The 19,141-nt window shown below is 47.7% G+C and overlaps 1 protein-coding gene across 1 annotated transcript in view; it reads left to right on the top strand.

Moving 5' to 3' along the window:
• LOC138246921 (extracellular calcium-sensing receptor-like) overlaps nt 1-19,141 on the top strand; it is a 580,560-nt gene that overhangs the window by 15,291 nt on the left and 546,128 nt on the right. The gene's annotated exons all lie outside the window — the stretch shown is intronic.

Raw genomic sequence — 19,141 nt, forward strand, 5'->3', positions numbered from 1 at the left:
GCAGCAACTCTGCTAATTTCACAGTGATCTCTCTTAACCTAGCAGGCATCTCTATTTTCTCCAAATATTGCAAATGATCATCTGCCACGGGAGGAGAAACAAAGTCTCTGCTGTCCTTGCCGGGTGACAGGTTCTGATCAGCGGTCTAAATGACTCCTCTTTCACTTACAATATTTTATACATAAAATGGAATAAAGTGAGCATTCATCTCAAGATGGCCGAGCAGTAAGGAGCTGGTCAATCCTGCTCCGGATGCAACATCTCTGGTCCACCATGGAAACCATGCTGAACTAGCCAGTCTCCCCATCATGTGCTTTTAGACATGTTCTGTAAGATGAAGGTGATCCGATTGGCAAAATGCACTGAGGCCATGGAAAACCTCTGAGCACTCTTCTCAAGCAGTTGGCACTATTTACATGCTGTGCAGCTCCTTTTAGAACACATGCACTTCCTAATCCAGATTAACAACAACTCCACCCTCAGAGGCACCCTAATCTACAGACCACCAGGACCATGCCCCGCCTTCTGCGACACCATAGCCGACACCATCAGCTCGCATGCTCTCACCTCCACAGACTACATCCTCCTTGGTGATTTCAACTTTCATTTAGAGAACCTTCAAGACCACAACTCCACCTCCCTCATAGACAAACTCACCAACCTTGGACTCAAACAACTGGTCACAGCACCCACCCACTCAGCAGGATACACGCTTGATGCAATTTTCACCTCATGTCAACACATAACCTACACCCACACCACCGAATTCCACTGGACTGACCACTACTGCGTCCACTTCTCCTTCACCAAACCCCCCACACACCATCATCAACAGACCACACCCTACCGCATGTGGGACAAGATCCCCACAGAACGCCTGAACTGCCAACTGGCTTATAACCTCCCCCCCACACACCAACGACCCCAACACAGGAGTGCACAACCTCTCTAAATGGATCACTACCTGCGCCGACACACTAGCCCTCCCTCAGAAAACACATCGCCACCCGCAACATCAAGAACGCCCCTGAATTCACCCCCGAACTCCAAGACTCCAAGCGCAAATGCCGCCAAGCGGAGAAAATCTGGCAACAAGAAACTTCTACAACCAACTTCTCCACCCTCAAAACATCCATTCGCACCCAACACCAACTCATACGCACCACCAAACGAGCTCACTACAAGACACGCCTTGACAACAACTCCCAAAACAGAAAAGAACTCTTCACCATCATTAAAGAACTATCCAAATCCAAAGCCAGCAACATAGACCCCCCACACACACAGCCCCTATGTGACGCCCTCTCCAACCACTTCCACCAAAAAATCCTGGACATTCACAACAGCTTCATACTACACACACCCACCACACACAACCCCCACTCGCCCAACTCAAACCCCACTCATGACCCCCCCACCATACTTACCACCTGGGCCCCTACCACACACAAAGAAACCAAAAAAGCCATGAATTCCATCCACTCCGGATCCCCCTCCAACCCCTGCCCTCATCGCATCTTCAACAAAGCCAGCCCAACCATCGCCCCCATACCTTGCAACATAATCAACTCCTCATTCGACTCCGTCACCTACCCAGACCCCGGGAAGCACGCAGAAATCACTGCTCTCCTAAAAAAACTAAAGCCGACCCGGAGGACCTCTCCAACTACCGCCCCATCTCCCTCTTCCCTTTCCCTGCAAGGTCGCCGAGAAACTAGTCAACGCCTGCCTATCCCACTTTCTCGAGGAAAACAACACACTTGACCCCTCCCAATCCGGGTTCTGCATGAACCACAGCAAGGAAACCGCCCTCATCGCATGTACTGACGACATCAGAACCAGAGTCGACAAAGACCGTCGCACTCATCCTCCTAGACCTCTCCGCAGCCTTTGACACTGTCTGTCACCACACACTCCGCACACGCCTCCACAACACAGGAATTCATCACAAAGCCTTAGACTGGCTCAACTCCTTCCTCACGGACCGGACCCAAAGAGTCCGCCTTCCACCCTTCCACTTCACCGCTACCAAAATCATCTGCGGAGTCCCCCAAGGGTCCTCCCTCAACCCTACACTCTTCAACATTTACATGACCCCCTTCACCAACATCCTCTGACCACACGGAATCACCATCCTCTCCTACGCAGACAACACCCAACTCATCCTCTCCCTCACCCGCAACCCCACAACCGCCAAAACCAACCTACACGCTGCTCTCCTCGACACTGCCAACTGGATGACGACAAACCACCTCAAGCTTAACTCCAACAAAACCAAAATCATCATCTTCGGCCCCAGCAAAACCACATGGGATGACTCCTGGTGGCCCACCGCCCTAGGCCCGCACCCACCCCTGCAAACCACGCACGCAACCTCAGCATGATCCTGGACCCCTCCCTCTCCATGACACGGCAAATCAATGCAGTAACCTCCACCTGCTTCCACACACTCCGCACACTGAAAAAATCCTTCAAATGGATTCCCTCATTTCCTCAGATACCAGGAAGACAGTCACCCATGCACTCATCAGCAGCAGACTAGACTACGGTAACGCCCTCTATGCCGGCACCACACTCAAACGCAAACTCCAGAGAATCCAAAACACAGCCGCACGCCTCGTCCTGGACCTCCCCTGCCACAAACAAATCTCACCACACCTCAAATCCCTTCACTGGCTCCCCATAGACAAGAGAATCACTTTCAAGATCCTCATCCACGCACACAAATCCCTCAACAACACCGGCCCAACCTACCTCAACGAAAGAGTGAACTTCCACACTCCCACCCGTAACATCCGTTCAGCCGACCTCGCACTAGCTACAGTCCCCCTCATCCAACGAACCACCACAGGAGGCAGGGCCTTCTCTTACCTCGCCCCAAAATCTGGAACTCCCTCCCCACCAACCTCCGCAAAACCAAAGACCTCCTTCTCTTCAGAAAAAAACCTCAAGACATGGCTGTTCGAACAGTAACCCCTCCCCTTAGCCCCCCCCCCCTTCAAGCATAAGCATCTTGAGACCCCCACGGGTGAGTAGCGCGCTCTATACATTTTGTGATTGATTGATTTTACACTTAATGGAGTCTTCAACTTAGATACCTGTTGTGTGGTCCAATTCCATTCCTAGGATCTGACATTGACTGCTAACAGTTCTCCTGCACAGAGCTATGCATTTGTAGTATTTCAGCAAGCCTATGGCACATGGATGCTGGGTTTTCACCGGGTCCTATACAGAAGAGGTTCTGTTGTGGGCTTGAACTCTTCTTGTATGCCTGGGGGTTTCCTGTGTTGGGGCAGGGGAATGCTTGTGCTTGTTTGCTCCCCTGCTTTGGATCCAAAATCCACCTAAGGGTTCTCTTTTTTTATAAAATAATCAGGAGTAGAGGATTGCTCACAGTCCAAACTTTGCACTTATGGGGCTCAAACGTCGAAACACAAGCACCAGTGTTTTATGGCTCAAGTGTCAATGTCCTCTGAATGCTGATTAACATCATCTCTTTCCCCTCAACACGCCACCAAAACTGTAGAACGAAACCCAATTTACTGCTAAGCAGTATGTAAGCTGATACTGGGGTTTTGCATTGAGGACCTATTCTTTTTCCTTCCTAAATGCCAACAAAATGCATGCATATTGGTGGAAGTCAAGATAATGACTTGAGAGCAGCGCTTTATCGAGACTCTACTTTAATTCGTCTCTCTCATAGTACATGCACTGCCCCTGCACCCTGTGTAGGCCATTGTGCTGCTGCTAATCCCACCCCGTGTCAACTTGTCAAGTTGCTGCCCCTGGTCCTTGGCCTGCTCTCCATGATCTGTTCTGCTCATGTCCCTCCCTGCTGCCCCCTGAAGTTTGTTGTACTGCCCTTCCCTCTTGCCTTCCATAGTCAGCTTGCTGCCCCTGCCTCCTTCCGCCTACTCTATATTGTCTGTTTGCTCGCCACATCATGCTGTCCTGGTGTTTTCTATACCGCCAACCAGATTGTTTTGTTTTCTGTTAATGATTTTCACAGTGCTGTGAAAACAAAGAATTCTTAGTGATTTCATAGGTAATGCCTAAACAAACAAAAAATTATTAAAAGTGGGCTTCTCTAGGCAACATGGTACCATATCACAGAGAGTTATGCTCTATCATATGGCTTTCCCTTTCCATTACTTGTTACCCAGCAGCATAGGGTGTTTTTGGTATTATTCCACTTTGCTTTCTTATCTGGTGCCCCATACCAATATGAAAGAATGTTATATTGGATTTCTCTCATCTTAACTCTATGTGTGAATGTTCATGTTCTGTGATAAGGCTTTCCCCATTTCTTCTGGGAGCTTATAAGGTCTTTTGTGTCTTCAAAAGGTTTTATATGACCATTAATAGTGTAGTATTCTCCATTGGAAGTATCTCTAAGTCTGTTTAGCCAAGAATGCAATGTTGGTGCAGATGTTTGCCCCCATTCCGCTAGTATCATTTGCATGGCTGCAACTAAGGTGATTGCCATATATTTACCTCTCATAGATTTGTGAGATCTACCCCTGGGAACGGGTAGACTCAAAGGACTAGTCTCAGATCCCTTTGTATTTATAATCTGAAGGCTTTGTCTATTTAATTCATAAAATCTTCTCAATATTTACCCAGTATGGGGCATGCTACAGCAAATGAAATAGAGTGCATGTGGCTCTAGCTCCCCGGCAGCATACTTCAGTTTTGGTGTCATGCCTCTTTACTAATGTTTCTCACATCCTATACCATTGTGAAATATTTTCATATTGGGTTTCTTGCATTTTAACTCAAGGTTCATGTACTGTCAAATGGGTCTCCACACATTCTAATGGGTAAAAATTCTCCCAAGGTCATCATCCCATTACTTCTGGTATAAAACTTAGCCTTCTATGTTAAATTCTGTGAATTGTTTGTATAGTTTTGCAATTAGCTTTTCATTTTGTTCATTCTTTGTCCAATTTACAAATCTGGTCAAGAGTTGCACAGTTCCTCCTTTAATCGTAGATTGTAGTATCTAGTGCCCGATATGTCTAAAATAATCTCTCATTATTTGGGAGATTATACTGTCTCTTGTGGTGTTCTAAAAGGTTTTATCTGACCATTTGTAAACCATGATTGAACAACAGCCCATCACTTCTGTCTCTGTGCCTGAAAGCTTTTCTTATCTGTTGCGGAGGTATAATCGGAATTAAAGCAAATAGGATTGAACAGATAAGGACAAGTTGTGAGAATCTAATGTTAGTTTACATTATCCATACTACAAGCATAACCATGGTGAGAGAGTTTCACTTGTCCCCAATGTCACTGTTGTGCCTTACACACTGATGACAATTTCCAAAAAGGGGACCTAGCAACTAAGATGGTCTAATAGGCACCACTGTTTTGCTGTTTCCAGTTCCCCATTCTACTATGAATCTAAGAAAGTGTTCACCAAATCCCAGTTTGTTCTTCATCTGGTATATTTACCATGGGCTTAGATTCAGACTTCTTCATCTGTGATACGTAACTTCAGTATACGCTGTCAAACACCTTCTCGGCATCCAATGAGAGTAGAAGGACATTCTGACTTTTCCTTTAGGTGTTTTCCAGGATATGCAGGAGCTTTTTAGTAGTATCCCTCCAATCTCCTCCTGGGATGAATCCTGACTGGGGTGTGTTCACCATTTCGGAAACGGAAGTCCTCATCCTCGGCAACACCCCGTCCGCTTGGGACGACTCCTGGTGGCCCACGGCCCTCGGCACCGCACCGACCCCCGCAAACCACGCCCACAACCTCGGCTTCATCTTGGACCCTCTTCTCACCATGACCAAGCAAGTCAACGCCGTGTCCTCCGCCTGCTTCCTCACCCTCCGCATGCTCCGCAAGATCTTCCGCTGGATCCCCGCCGACACTAGAAAAACCGTGACCCACGCCCTCGCCACGAGCCGCCTGGACTACGGCAACACCCTCTATGCTGGGACCACCGCCAAGCTCCAAAAACGCCTGCAACGTATTCAAAACGCCTCGGCCCGCCTCATCCTCGACGTACCCCGCAACAGCCACATCTCCGCACACCTGAGACACCTGCATTGGCTCCCAGTCAGCAAAAGGATCACCTTCCGACTTCTCACCCACGCACACAGAGCCCTCCACAACAAGGGACCGGATTACCTCAACCGTCGCCTCAGCTTCTACGCCCCCACCCGTCTCCTCCGTTCCTCGCGCTCGCTGCCGTCCCTCGCATCCGCCGCTCCACGGCGGGTGGGAGGTCCTTCTCCTTCCTGGCAGCCAAGACCTGGAACTCCCTCCCCACCAGCCTCAGGACCACCCAGGACCACTCCGCATTCCGGAGACTCCTAAAAACCTGGCTCTTCGAGCAGCAGTAACCCCCCCCCCCTTTTTTCCCCTAGCGCCTTGAGACCCGCACGGGTGAGTAGCGCGCTTTATAAATATTAATGATTTGATTTGATTTCTGGGAGATGAGGCAAGAACCGAGCTAACAGAATAATGCTTAGTATCTCTGTATTAGTAATTAACAGGGGGACTGACCAATAGAAGGCACACATGGTAGAGTCAATGCCTAGCTTAGGTATTACTACCAACACTACTTCTGGCATTGTACCTTTCTGCTCATCTATCTCCCTAAAGTCATTGAACAGTCATGTGAAACAAAAGAGAAGTTTACTGTAATATAGCTTGTAAATGTTTGCAGGAAATGCATCAGGTCCAGAGACTTCCCTGCCTTATTTTTACTAACAATACTGATGACGTCTCTTTGGTTCCACTGTGTTGGTATTTCATAATTGAGGTTTTTATAGGTACGCTGACTTCATGGAAGGTGCCACCTTCTCCTTGAAATACAGATTATAGAAGTATGAGTGCATGGATTTCACTGTTGAGCTATTATCTAATACCATCACTACCTCTGCTATTTTTATGTTAATGGATGCATGATACTGTGTGGGGAAAAAGTTATATTTTCTTCTAGGCCAGTCCTTCTTTGCCAGATGGGACTCTTGCAGTAGACATATGTCATCCCCACTGTGTTTCTGTATGTTAACTACTGCTAGTCTCTTTGCTGATAGTTTTAGGCATTTAACATTAGAAAGAGTTAGTTCAGACCTGCAAATATCCTTGGATGTGCTGTTTCTGTCTGTGTATTATTACCTTTATCTTAGGTCTCCCTTCAGGTTTCCACCTCACCCTGATATTCTCCAGTTTCGGTGGTACATCCATATCGTTCTGCTCCCTTCTCCTCTATCCTATCCTTAACAGTAGAATTACCAAAAGAAGTCTTAGAGTAATGTAAATATTGATGGATGAGTTTGCTTGAGTGCTACTCCTCTTTCCAGTTTGAGGGACTTTTACGCAGTGACTTTCTCCTGAACTTGTTGTTCTCCACCTTCTGGGAGTTCATACCAAGTATTAGTTTGTACTCTGCTTCCCCAACAAAGTTCCACTATGCCCCCCTATTTGGGGTTGTTCATCCTTAATCAGGTAATATGTTTACAGATCTTCCCACTCCCTATCCTACATGGGTCCAGCATTTCATCCCATCATTTAGACTGTTAAATGCAGATAGGTAGCTGTGAAAATAACAAAAAGATGTTGCACAATACTCAACCTGTCAGGGTAGAAAGTGTACAGAAAGAATACTTGTTCAAAGGCTGGTGCTACCACAGGACACACCCCTCCTGCCTATACTGTCAACAATGAAAAACAAACCACTCCAACAGTGATAACACTGTTTGAGGACAAATAATTAGAAAAGTCAGTCCAAAAGGCCAAGGCCCTGCGATATACTTTTGTAATCTTTATTGTGTTTCCACCCTTCTAACCAAGTACATGATCATCAGCCAACACGTGTTATGTCCCGAGTGGGACCTTTTCAAGTCTGTGTATAGTAAAAAAATGTTAAAGCAGCCTAATTGAGATCAACCTGACATATGAAATCTGTTCATTTCATAAATGAATTACATACAGTGTGTGCTGTTGATGCTACAAGCAGAACTTGAAAGTGAATAGAGAGAGATCGCAATAACAGTCTTATAATACTTCTTACACATGCCCAGTACAACATCACTATTGGAACAATACATGACAAGACAGTCAAAATTTAAAAAGAAAAAGAAAAAAAATAGAAAAATACCATGCTGCTAGCATGGGCTGTGTCTGTGATAGAGGGGCAAAAAGTGAACTGAGACCACAAAGCCTGCGCCAGAGAGAAAAGGAAGGTTGACTCAAACTGAAAAGAATATCCTCCAACGCATGGTAAATATACCAGTGAAGAGTAGAAAGATTATTATAGATTAAAATGGCAAGTGGTTCATTACATTTTAGAACATAATTCAGTCCAAAAGGACTTAGCTGAGTTGTGTGCTGGTACTACAAAGGAAAATGAATTAGAGTTTTTTTAGTTGGAAGTCCTTACTAAAGGATTTACTGAGGGAATACAAACGGCATTTACTATGCCTCTAAAAATAATACATGCAGTGAGATGTCTGAGTATGAGTTTCTTTTAGGTATGTCAGAGACTTGAAAGAGCAAAGCAGAGACCCTGGTGGGGCAAGTAGGGGCTGGCGGAGAGGCAGACCAGTGAGTCTGGCATCTGAAATGAAAATGTAGATCCTGCCCTAACTGGCACAAAAAGCAAAGACAAGACAAAGGAATTCCAGAAAGACCCTAAAAGGCCACGAAAGCCAACCTGAAACATTAAGGTAACCACTAGGAAGCCACAGCCTAGAAGCTCCCACCAATTAATCTAGGGGGGCACTTGTGATCAGTGAACACCCATGGCTCTTTCTGTGTCTTATCCTACATGTGAGTGTAGTTGAAAGGTGAGTTGGGATCAAGTGTTCTGGTAGCACCACTTCCAAGATGGCAGCTACCCTTGCTACAGTCATGCTCTCTCTATTAGTGCTGAAAATTGTTGAATGTCTCTCAAAAATGATTACAGTGGCCCACAGTGGGTATCAGGGATGTACTATTTATATGCACACTAATAGGGGACAATGGAAGGTGAAAATGTCTTCAGATGAAACCAGGAAAAACACAAAGTACTTGCCATCATATCCTCTGCGGTTTCCTGCTGGCCACACCCCATTGAATTTAAAGGATATCACATTGTAAACGTCAGTGATTGTTTCCCTTATTTGGTTCTCTGCCATCTGAATTCTACTATCTAATGTTTCCTTGGGCCTTGGTATACCTGCCACCTAATCTGGTTGCCTGTTCATCTTACATTCCACAGCTCTCCCAGAAATTCCCAATATTACCTCCCTTCTCATTCAATTTACTTCTCAACTCTTTGATGGATTTCACAAGAGCTCAATCCCCCACCCTTCGTCCCCTTTCAGACAGAGCAGAACTCAAAACAATTCTGCTCCCGGTGGTACTGTTTATTAAACAGCTCCATCAAAGATGGCAGCTTCCCTGATGGTAAAATCACCCCAATTCTGAAGAAACCTAATGAAGACCCAAATATCTTGTCCGACTACCAACCTGTCACTGACATGCTGTTGTTGGTAAAATTAATGGCAAAATGTGCAGTGTTACAACTGACAACCAAAATGAGCTGCTTGCACCCGGTGTATGTTGACTTCAGACAGAAAATGGTACAAGTCCGCTGCTGTAAAATTTTGAATAGATTACACTCCATAGTTGATCAGGGAGCCAGCTGCCTTCTAATATTTCTGTCTCTACCTGTAGCCTTTAACACAGTTGACATCATAAGCTACTCTGAATTTGGGAGTCCCAGATAGGCATTATTTGTGTGGTACTGATTTGGTTCACCTCTTTCCTGTCTATCCAAACAATTGGTCACATTGGAACATGCCCTGGTCACTTGTGTTTACTCCTAGTGATCTGTACTGGTGCCTATTTTGTTAAAACTGTATATAAAGCCATTGAGGATCTTGCTGGAAAAGCCAAATGTTTCTGACCATCAGGATGCAGACGACTCTCAGCAGCACCTAGAGATGTCCTTAATCCACAGCTGTATGATTTCAAAGCTGGACATCCTAAAACCTTCTCATCTAAACCAAGAAAAAGTAGCCAAAAAAGGCACTACCAATGTAGCAAATGGTACCATTCCATATTAGAACATTGGAATGTTGGCAGCTCTATTGAAAACAATGGAGTGCTCCGGGCTTTTACTGGCAGGTAAAAGCCCGCAGCGCTAACATTCCAATTTTCTCTGTTCACAGTAGCAGCCTTGAACAAAGGCTCATGGAGCCTGATGGGATTTTAATCCCCTCCGGTTTCGTGAAGCCTTTGTTTTATTTAGGAGAACATTCTGCCCTCTAATGGCAGAATGTTCTAATAGCCTTAGAACCCTCCGTAGCGGGCTCTACCGGCTATTAAAGGCCCTCTCCCTTGTTAAAGACCCTCGCCTTCGGCTTGGGCCTTTAACGCGGGAGCGGGCCTTTAATAGCCGGTAGTGCCCGCTACGGCGGGTTCTAAGGCTATAATATATTATTCTCATTATTTGGTAAGGTACTTAATGCACATTTGTTTTCAGTGGTGACACAAATGCTTTATTTTGAGGGTGCAGCAGTTAAATGGCAGACAATAAAACTATTAATTGAAGAAAAAATTAGGCATGAAGCCACAGACTGATGTTGGAAAAGGCTGCACACAACACATTAACATTGCAAAAGAATGCTTCACATAGTGATGTGGCACGAAAAAGTTGGAAGATGTTGGCTGCAAACTAAAGCTGGGAACTAAAGCAAAGAGATGCATGAAAAATCCCACACTTAGCTTGAAGTACTTCATGCAATTTTGAGCTGCAGATAAAATAAAGCCCTTTGGTTGGAAAAAAGAGTTTTAAACCAGCTTGAGGATAACCCAAAGTTACAGGAAATTGAAGCATGTTGACCTTGTTGCACAAGGGAGTTGGTGACAATTAACAACTACACTCAGGCAATGCTAAAAGGAGCATTGGATGCCTTGCTCTACCTTAACAAGATGGTGGAACAACCCCTTAAAATGTGCACAGATAACCCATCCAAGAAATAGACTAGAATGAGAAAACTCCATCCTTTTTACGAACTAATGACTGGAATGATGCTATTGTGCCTCAAGTTATATGTTTTGATAGTATGTTTAGTTTATAATTTGATGTATGATTTTTGTTTTTTTGTTTAAGCATGTGGGGTAAAACATTGACAAAGGTTTGGTATTTTTGTCCAAATAATATGGAAAGTGTATTAGTGTACTGTCTAAAATAATTTAAGGTTTACAAAAGTAACAAAAAGGTCAAGAAAATTGAAACCCTTTCTGAAAACTGTGTAGACAAAATAATTATCAGCACAGGTACTCACTGTTATTTGATTATTTTGAGGGTAGGCACTGGATGCAAGTTGTACGTTGAAAGCGATAAAAAAAAAACATTTTTAGGAAGATCCAAACATTGATTTAAACTGCAATGTACTGTAGGTGAGATAGCATTCAACACAACAAGGATAAGGAATCCATGCATGCAATAAGAGCCCTGGATCTGTCCACAAGGAGCTTCATATTGGAGAAGGGAGTAGCAGAAAACTATTGGTCCTTGTCCTGTCATATTTGGAACTTTTGGTTCCAGACTATGCAATATTTGAAACTGATACTTTCACCTTATTGAATTTTGGATGTTTGTGACCTATAACATTTCACACTGCTTATGAATTAGACCATCTAAATCAGCAAGTGGAAAAAATACTCAGTGATGGGATGTAATATATAGAATGCACACATGTTCAATTTCCTATTACAAATGGGGTCTGTATGCTTTCTTTACCCCCTAAGCTTTTATCATGGACAAGTGAAACAAGGACAAACAAAGGTGTCATGAAGGAGCCATCAACAACATAAGCAATGCTTGATGTCATATTACTCCAACCTAACAACGATCCATCTGCTCCAACAAATCAGACATCATTTTTCATCCGCTAAGCAAGAACCTAAAGAATTGTTGTGGATTGTCATCAGCATTTTGCAATTTAGACCTTACATCCAGAGGGTCATCAGACATTGCTTGATTCCCCTAATATTGTTAGTTGTCACCATTCATTCTCTTATGGAGAGTTGTGAACTTTCACCTATGTTGCATAATGGACAGCTAAAAGTGCAGTGTACAAGCTCGCGACAGTTGGGTGGAAGATCAGTAAGTGTCTTACCTCGAAGACATATTAAAAAATGGTGCCAACTTATGCATTTCACGTGAGAGTTTTGCATTTCACGTGAGAGTTTTACAAATGTATTTATTTCCATAACAGCTATAGAATTTACAATTCTGAAGGAGCTCTCATTTAAGGTTTCAGTATTGACTAGTCTGTAGATCAGGATCTATAACCCAAATATTCTCAGGGTAAAAAATCTAATTTTACCGATGTTTTCCATAAAGATAACAACTAACGGCTTCATTACAGTTGGTCATACCCTACAGGCTAGTATCTCCACAACAAAGTCTAGCCACTACCATATATTATTTCCACCAATTAAGAATTACTGCTCAAACCAGCTTTACCAGGTATTTTATTGGGTAGTTTTTCACCATTTCAGTGAAATGCTGTCACAAAGCACAACAGTGTCTCGCAGATCCATTTCCTGTCATGTGTCTAGAAATTTGTTATATCTATAATCTAAGACCTAGGGTCTAATTTAGACATTGGTGGATGGGTTACTCCATCACAACAGTGATGGTTTTCCCATCTGCCGAAATCTGAATCCAATAGGAAATAATGGAATTTAGATTTCAGCAGACAGGATATCCATCATCGTTGTGACAGAGTAACCCATCTGCCAAATTTCGAAGTCAGGCACATAGTAAGAGACGTTTATGCTAAAGTTGGTGGAGATTTTGGTCTGCTATGACATTTGTGCTCTTAACCTTTGGCTTACATCTCTGCTTCATTAATCCTTGCTTCTTTCACACTTTTTGTTTCGTGGCAAGCTTTCTAAATTAAGCTAACATTTTCTGTGGTGGTCATTACAACCCTGGCGGACGGTGTTAAAGCGGCGGTAAGACTGCCAACAGGCCGGCGGTAAATAAATTGGAATTACGACCGTGGTGGAAACTGCCAACAAAGACAGCCACTTTAACACTCCGACCACCACGGCGGTACAGACAAACAGCTTGGCGGTCACCGTCAACAGACAGGCGGAAGACAAAGTACAGCCCGCAGAATCACAACCAACCAATCCGCCACCTTTTCCGGGGTGGATTCACCGCGGACAAAAACACAGCGGAAACAGGATCTCGAAGGGAAAGCGCTCACCTCTACACACCCCACGAGGAATCCGGACGCCATGGAACCAGAGCTGCACATCCTGCCAACCCTTATCTTCTTGCTCCTCTACCAGGACCACGAACGCCGGCGGCAAAGACAGTGGTGAGTACTGCACCCATGACACAGGGGTGGGGGGAGGGAAAAAACAGGGACACACACACGCAACACCCCCCCCACCCTCACCCACGACAGCACACACACAAATCCGGCATGATACATTACAGTTACCCCGCGGAAGAATGCAAAGACAAAAGGGAATTAGTGTAACCATTGTAATATATTAAAATCAAGTACGCAAAAATATATATATATACATAAACAAAATATATAGCAAGCTTTGTAGTCCAGGTAGTGCTGCAATGAAGTCTGTGGAACACTGGGCCCACACGGTATGGGCTAGGCCCACACAAGATTCCTGACCATGATGGAGAGAACACTGCAGGGACATCAGAGAGCAAGAAAACAGGCACCTCAGGGGGAGGGAAAGGGGGGGCACCTTAGCCGGTTGAGTGCACAACGCCAAATCCATGAGGGGGCCACATGCCCACTGTTCAATCCTGGGGAGTGCAAAGCCACAGTCTCTCAAGTTTATACAGTGGGTGGGTTGCCCACTGTTCCATCCTGGGGAGTGCAAAGCCACAGTCTCTCAAGTCTACACAGTGAGTGGCTGCCCACTGTTCAATCCTGGGGAGGGCAGAGCCACAGTCTCTCAAGTGGATAACAGTCTCCACTGGTTCTGGAGGGGGCATGGTGCCCAGAGTGCTTCATCCTGCTAAGGACAGAGGTAGTGGATGACAGTCTCCACTGGTTCTGGAGGCAGCATGGTGCCCAGAGTGCTTCATCCTGCTAAGGACAGAGGTTGTGGATGACAGTCTCCACTGGTTCTGGAGGGGGCATAGTGCCCAGAGTGCTTCATCCTGCTAAGGACAGAGGTAGTGGATGGCAGTATCCACTGGTTCTGGAGGGGGCTCTGTGTCCAGAGTGCTTCATCCTGCTCGTGACAGACTCAGTAGCGTCAGTGCCCTTGCCGCTCATGGGCCAGCGGTGCTTGTAGCGGCGGTGCCCTGTTCAGCTATGCTTGAGGCGGCGGTGCCCTGTTCAGTGGTGCTTGAGGCGGCGGTGCCCTGTTTAGCGGTGCTTGAGGCGGCGGTGCCCTGTTCAGCGGTGCTTGTGGCGGCGGTGCACTGTTCAGCGGTGCTTGAGGCGGCGGTGCCCTGTTCAGCCGTGCTTGAGGCAGCGGTGCCCTGTTCAGCTGGGCTTGTAGCGGCGCTGCCCTGTTCAGCGGTGCTTGAGGTGGAGGTGCCCTGTTCAGCGGTGCTGCTTGAGGTGGCGGTGCCCTGTTCAGCAGTGCTTGAGGCGGCGGTGCCCTGTTCAGCGGTGCTTGAGGCGGCGGTGCCCTGTTCAGCGGTGCTTGTAGCGGCGGTGTCCTGTTCAGCGGTGCTTGAGGTGGCGGGCTCCTTTGCAGTGACTCAGCTGCTGCCGCTCCTCTCTAGCGCAGCGGGGCTTGTGCTGACAGTCCTCTCTAGCCCAGCGGGGCTTGTGCTGGCAGTCCTCTCTAGCCCAGCGGGGCTTGTGCTGGCGGTCCTCTCTAGCTCAGCGGGGCTTGTGCTGGCGGTCCTCTCTAGCTCAGGGGGGCTTGTGCTGGCGGTGGCCTCCTGGGCAGCGGGGATGATGGCGGTGGCCTCCTGTGCAGCGGGGATGATGGCGGTGGCCTCCTGGGCAGCAGGGCAGGTGCTGGCGGTGGCCTCCTGGGCAGCGGTGATGATGGTGGTCTTCTCCGCCGTAATGATCTTCCCAGACTTGCCGGGTTTCTTGTGGCCCTTCCCCACCTTGGAAGGTGTCACAGCTGACTCCACACTCCTATCGGGACCCCTGGGAGCGGCTTTGGTGGCTGGAGTCTTCCCCCTCTCCCGCCGGGCACTGGGCAACTTTTGATGCTTCACAGGTGGGGTTCTGTCCATGCTGTGGCTCCGTGCCACATTGGCTGCCCTGGTGGCCGGTGCACTCCAGATTCCGGTGACTACAGGCACCACTGGTTCCGGTTATGATGTGGCTGAGGTGCTAGGTTGTGACCTGGAGAGTTGGGCCCTAGGAGACGGACGGGGTGGGGGAGGTGTGAGAAAGAGGTCAAGGTTGGACAGGAAAAGTTTTTGGGAGACACTGGGACGGGTAGCTGGAGGGGGTTTGGGAGTGGAGGAAGAGGTTGTGGTTGTAGGAGGTGTTCGTTTGGTGACTTTGGGTGAAGGTGCATGCGCTGGAGGCTGTCGTGAGGTGGATGGCTGTTGGGGTGGGTGTGTGCCTGCATTTGTGTATCTTGGGAGGGGGCGTCACAGACACACTGGGAGAGGACACAGGGGACGTGTGAATGGTAGTGGGGGTGGTGACTGCATGTGAGCGGGGTGTGGTGGTGTGTGTGCTGGGGATGGCAGTAGTGGCTGTAGATGTAGTACATGCAGGTGTGAGTATAGACGAGACTGGGAGGGAGGAGGGAGACACAGTGGAGGCAGTGGATGTTGGTGTGTCTGCATGTGTGTGATGTTTGCGTGAGTGCCTGTTGGATGTGTGGTGCTGATGTTTGCCTGAGCTTCCCTTGTGTGTTGACGTGTGTGCATGCTGGTCTGAAGGTGTGCTTGGGATAGGCTGGGTGTAGGAAGTTGGCTCTGTATGTACTCTTTCAAAGTAAGAAATAGCATGCACAGAGTCCAAGGGTTCCCCTTAGAGGTAAGATAGTAGCAAAAAGTGATAATTCTAATGCTCTATTTTGTGGTAGTGTGGTCGAGCAGTAGGCTTATCAGAGGGTAGTGTTAAGCATTTGTTGTACACACACAGGCAATAAATGAGGAGCACACACTCAGAGACAATTTCAGGCCAATAGGTTTTTGTATAGAAAAATATATTTTCTTAGTTTATTTTAAGAACCACAGGCTCAAGATTTACAAACAATACTTTAAATGAAAGGTACTTCACTTAGGAACTTTAGGAACTTTGAATTAGCAAAATAGCATGTACAGTTTTCACATAAATTACATATAGCTATTTTAAAACTAGACACTGTGCAATTTTCAACAGTTCTTGGGGGAGGTAAGTGTTTGTTAGTTTTTGCAGGTAAGTAAACCACCTACGGGGTTCAAACTTGGGTCCAAGGTAGCCCACCGTTGGGGGTTCAGAGCAACCCCAAAGTTACCACACCAGCAGCTCAGGGCCGGTCAGGTGCAGAGGTCAAAGTGGTGCCCAAAACGCATAGGCTTCAATGGAGAAGGGGGTGCCCCGGTTCCAGTCTGCCAGCAGGTAAGTACCCGTGTCTTCGGAGGGCAGACCAGGGGGGTTTTGTAGGGCACCGGGGGGGACACAAGTCCACACAGAAAGTACACCCTCAGCGGCGGGGGCGGCCGGGTGCAGTGTGCAAACAAGCGTCGGGTTCTCAATAGGATTTAATGGGAGACCATGGGGTCTCTTCAGCGATGCAGGCAGGCAAGAGGGGGGGGGCTCCTTGGGGTAGCCACCACCTGGGCAAGGAAGAGGGCCACCTGGGGGTTGCTCCTGCACTGGAGGTCGGATCCTTCAGGTCCTGGGTGCTGCGGATGCAGAGTCTTTACCAGGTGTCGGGTCTTTGAAGCAGGCAGTCGCGGTCAGGGAGAGCCTCGGGATTCCCTCTGCAGGCGTCGCTGTGGGAGCTCAGGGGGGTCAACTCTGGCTACTCACTGTCTGGTAGTCGCCGGGGAGTCCTCCCTGGGGTGTTTGTTCTCCACAAGTCGAGCCAGGGGCGTCGGGTGCAGAGTGCAAAGTATCACGCTTCCGGCTGGAAACGTGTGTTGTTTCAAAGTTGCTTCTTTGTTGCAAAGTTGCAATCTTTGTGGAACAGAGCCGCTGTCCTCTGGAGTTCTTGGTCCTTCTAGATGTAGGGTAGTCCTCTGAGGCTTCAGAGGTTGCTGGACCCTGGGAACGTGTGGCTGGAGCAGTGTCTTTAGAATTGGGGATACAGGCCGGTAGGGCTGGGGCCAAAGCAGTTGGTGTCTCCGTCTTCTCTGCAGGTTTTCAGTTCAGCAGTCCTCTTCTTCTTAGGTTGCAGGAATCTGTTTTCTAGGTTCTGGGGAGCCCCTAAATACTCAATTTAGGGGTGTGTTTAGGTCTGGGAGGGCAGTAGCCAATGGCTACTGTCCTTGAGGGTGGCTACACCCTCTTTGTGCCTCCTCCCTGAGGGTAGGAGGGCACATCCCTATTCCTATTGGGGGAATCCTCCAAAATCAAGATGGAGGATTTCTAAAGGCAGGGGTCACCTCAGCTCAGGACACCTTAGGGGCTGTCCTGACTGGTGGGTGACTCCTCCTTATTTTTCTCATTATCTCTCCTGGACTTGCCGCCAAAAGTGGGGGCTGTGCCCAGGGGGCGGGCATCTCCACTAGCTGGAGTGCCCTGGGGCATTGTAACGCGAAGCCTGAGCCTTTGAGGCTCACTGTTAGGTGTTACAGTTCCTGCAGGGGGGAGGTGTGAAGCACCTCCACCAAGAGCAGGCTTTTGTTTCTGTCCTCAGACAGCACAAAGGCCCTCACCACATGGGGTCAGAAACTCGTCTCTCAGCAGCAGGCTGGCACAGCCCAGTCAGTCCTTCACTGAACAATTGGGTAAAATACAGGGGGCATCTCTAAGATGCCCTCTGTGTGCATTTTTTAATAAATCAAACACTCGCATCAGTGTGGGTTTATTATTCTGAGAAGTTTGATACCAAACTTCCCAGTATTCAGTGTAGCCATTATGGAGCTGTGGAGTTTGTTTTTGACAGACTCCCAGACCATATACTCTTATTGCTACCCTGCACATACAATGTATAAGGTATTGCTTAGACACTGTAGGGGCATAGTGCTCATGTACCTATGCCCTCACCTGTGGTATAGTGCACCCTGCCTTAGGGCTGTAAGGCCTGCTAGAGGGGTGACTTATCTATGCCACAGGCAATGTGAAGTTGGCATGGCACCCTGAGGGGAGTACCAGGTCGACTCAGTCATTTTCTCCCCACCAGCACACACAAGCTGGCAAGCAGTGTGTCTGTGCTGAGTGAGGGGTCCTTAGGGTGGCATAAGACATGCTGCAGCCCTTAGAGACCTTCCCTGGCATCAGGGGTACCAGTTACAAGGGCCTTACTTGGGTGCCAGGGTTGTGCCAATTGTGGAGACAATGGTACCTTTTAGGTGAAAGAGCACTGGTGCTGGGGCCTGGTTAGCAGGGTCCCAGCACACTTCTCAGTCAAGTCAGCATCAGTATCAGGCAAAATGTGGGGGGGTAATTGCAACAGGGAGCCATTTCCTTACACTGGGGTACAGGGGATTGGGTCTGGGACACACTGGGACGGGTAGATGGAGGGTGTTTGGGAGTGGAGGGAGAGGTATTGGTTGTAGGAGGCGTACATTTGCTGACTTTGGGTGTAGGTACATGGGCTGGAGGCTGTTGTGAGGTGGATGGCTGTTGGGTGGGTGTGTAGCTGCGATTGTGTACCTTGGGAGGTGGGCTCACAGACACACTGGGACAGGACACAGGGGATGTGTGAATGGTAGTGGGGGTGGTGAGTGCAAGTGAGCGGGGTGTGGTGGTGGGTGTGCTGGTGATGGAGGTAGTGGCTGAAGATGTAGTGCATGCAGGTGTGAGTGGAGACTAGCCTGGGAGGGAGGAGGGAGACAAGGAGTAGGGGGACACAGTGGAGGAAATAAATGTTGGTATGTCTTCATGGGTATGATGCTTGCGTGAGTGCCTGTGGGATGTGTGGTGCTTATGTTTGCCTGAGCTTCCCTTGTGTGTTAAGGTGTGTGCATGCTGGTCTGATGGTGTGCTTGGGATAGGCTGAGGTACAGGGGATTGGTTCTGGGTGGAGGAAGTTGGAGGGGGGAGGCTGGACACAGGGACAATG

The sequence above is a fragment of the Pleurodeles waltl genome, chromosome 7 (assembly GCF_031143425.1).
Source record: "Pleurodeles waltl isolate 20211129_DDA chromosome 7, aPleWal1.hap1.20221129, whole genome shotgun sequence".
NCBI classification, from domain to species: domain Eukaryota; kingdom Metazoa; phylum Chordata; class Amphibia; order Caudata; family Salamandridae; genus Pleurodeles; species Pleurodeles waltl.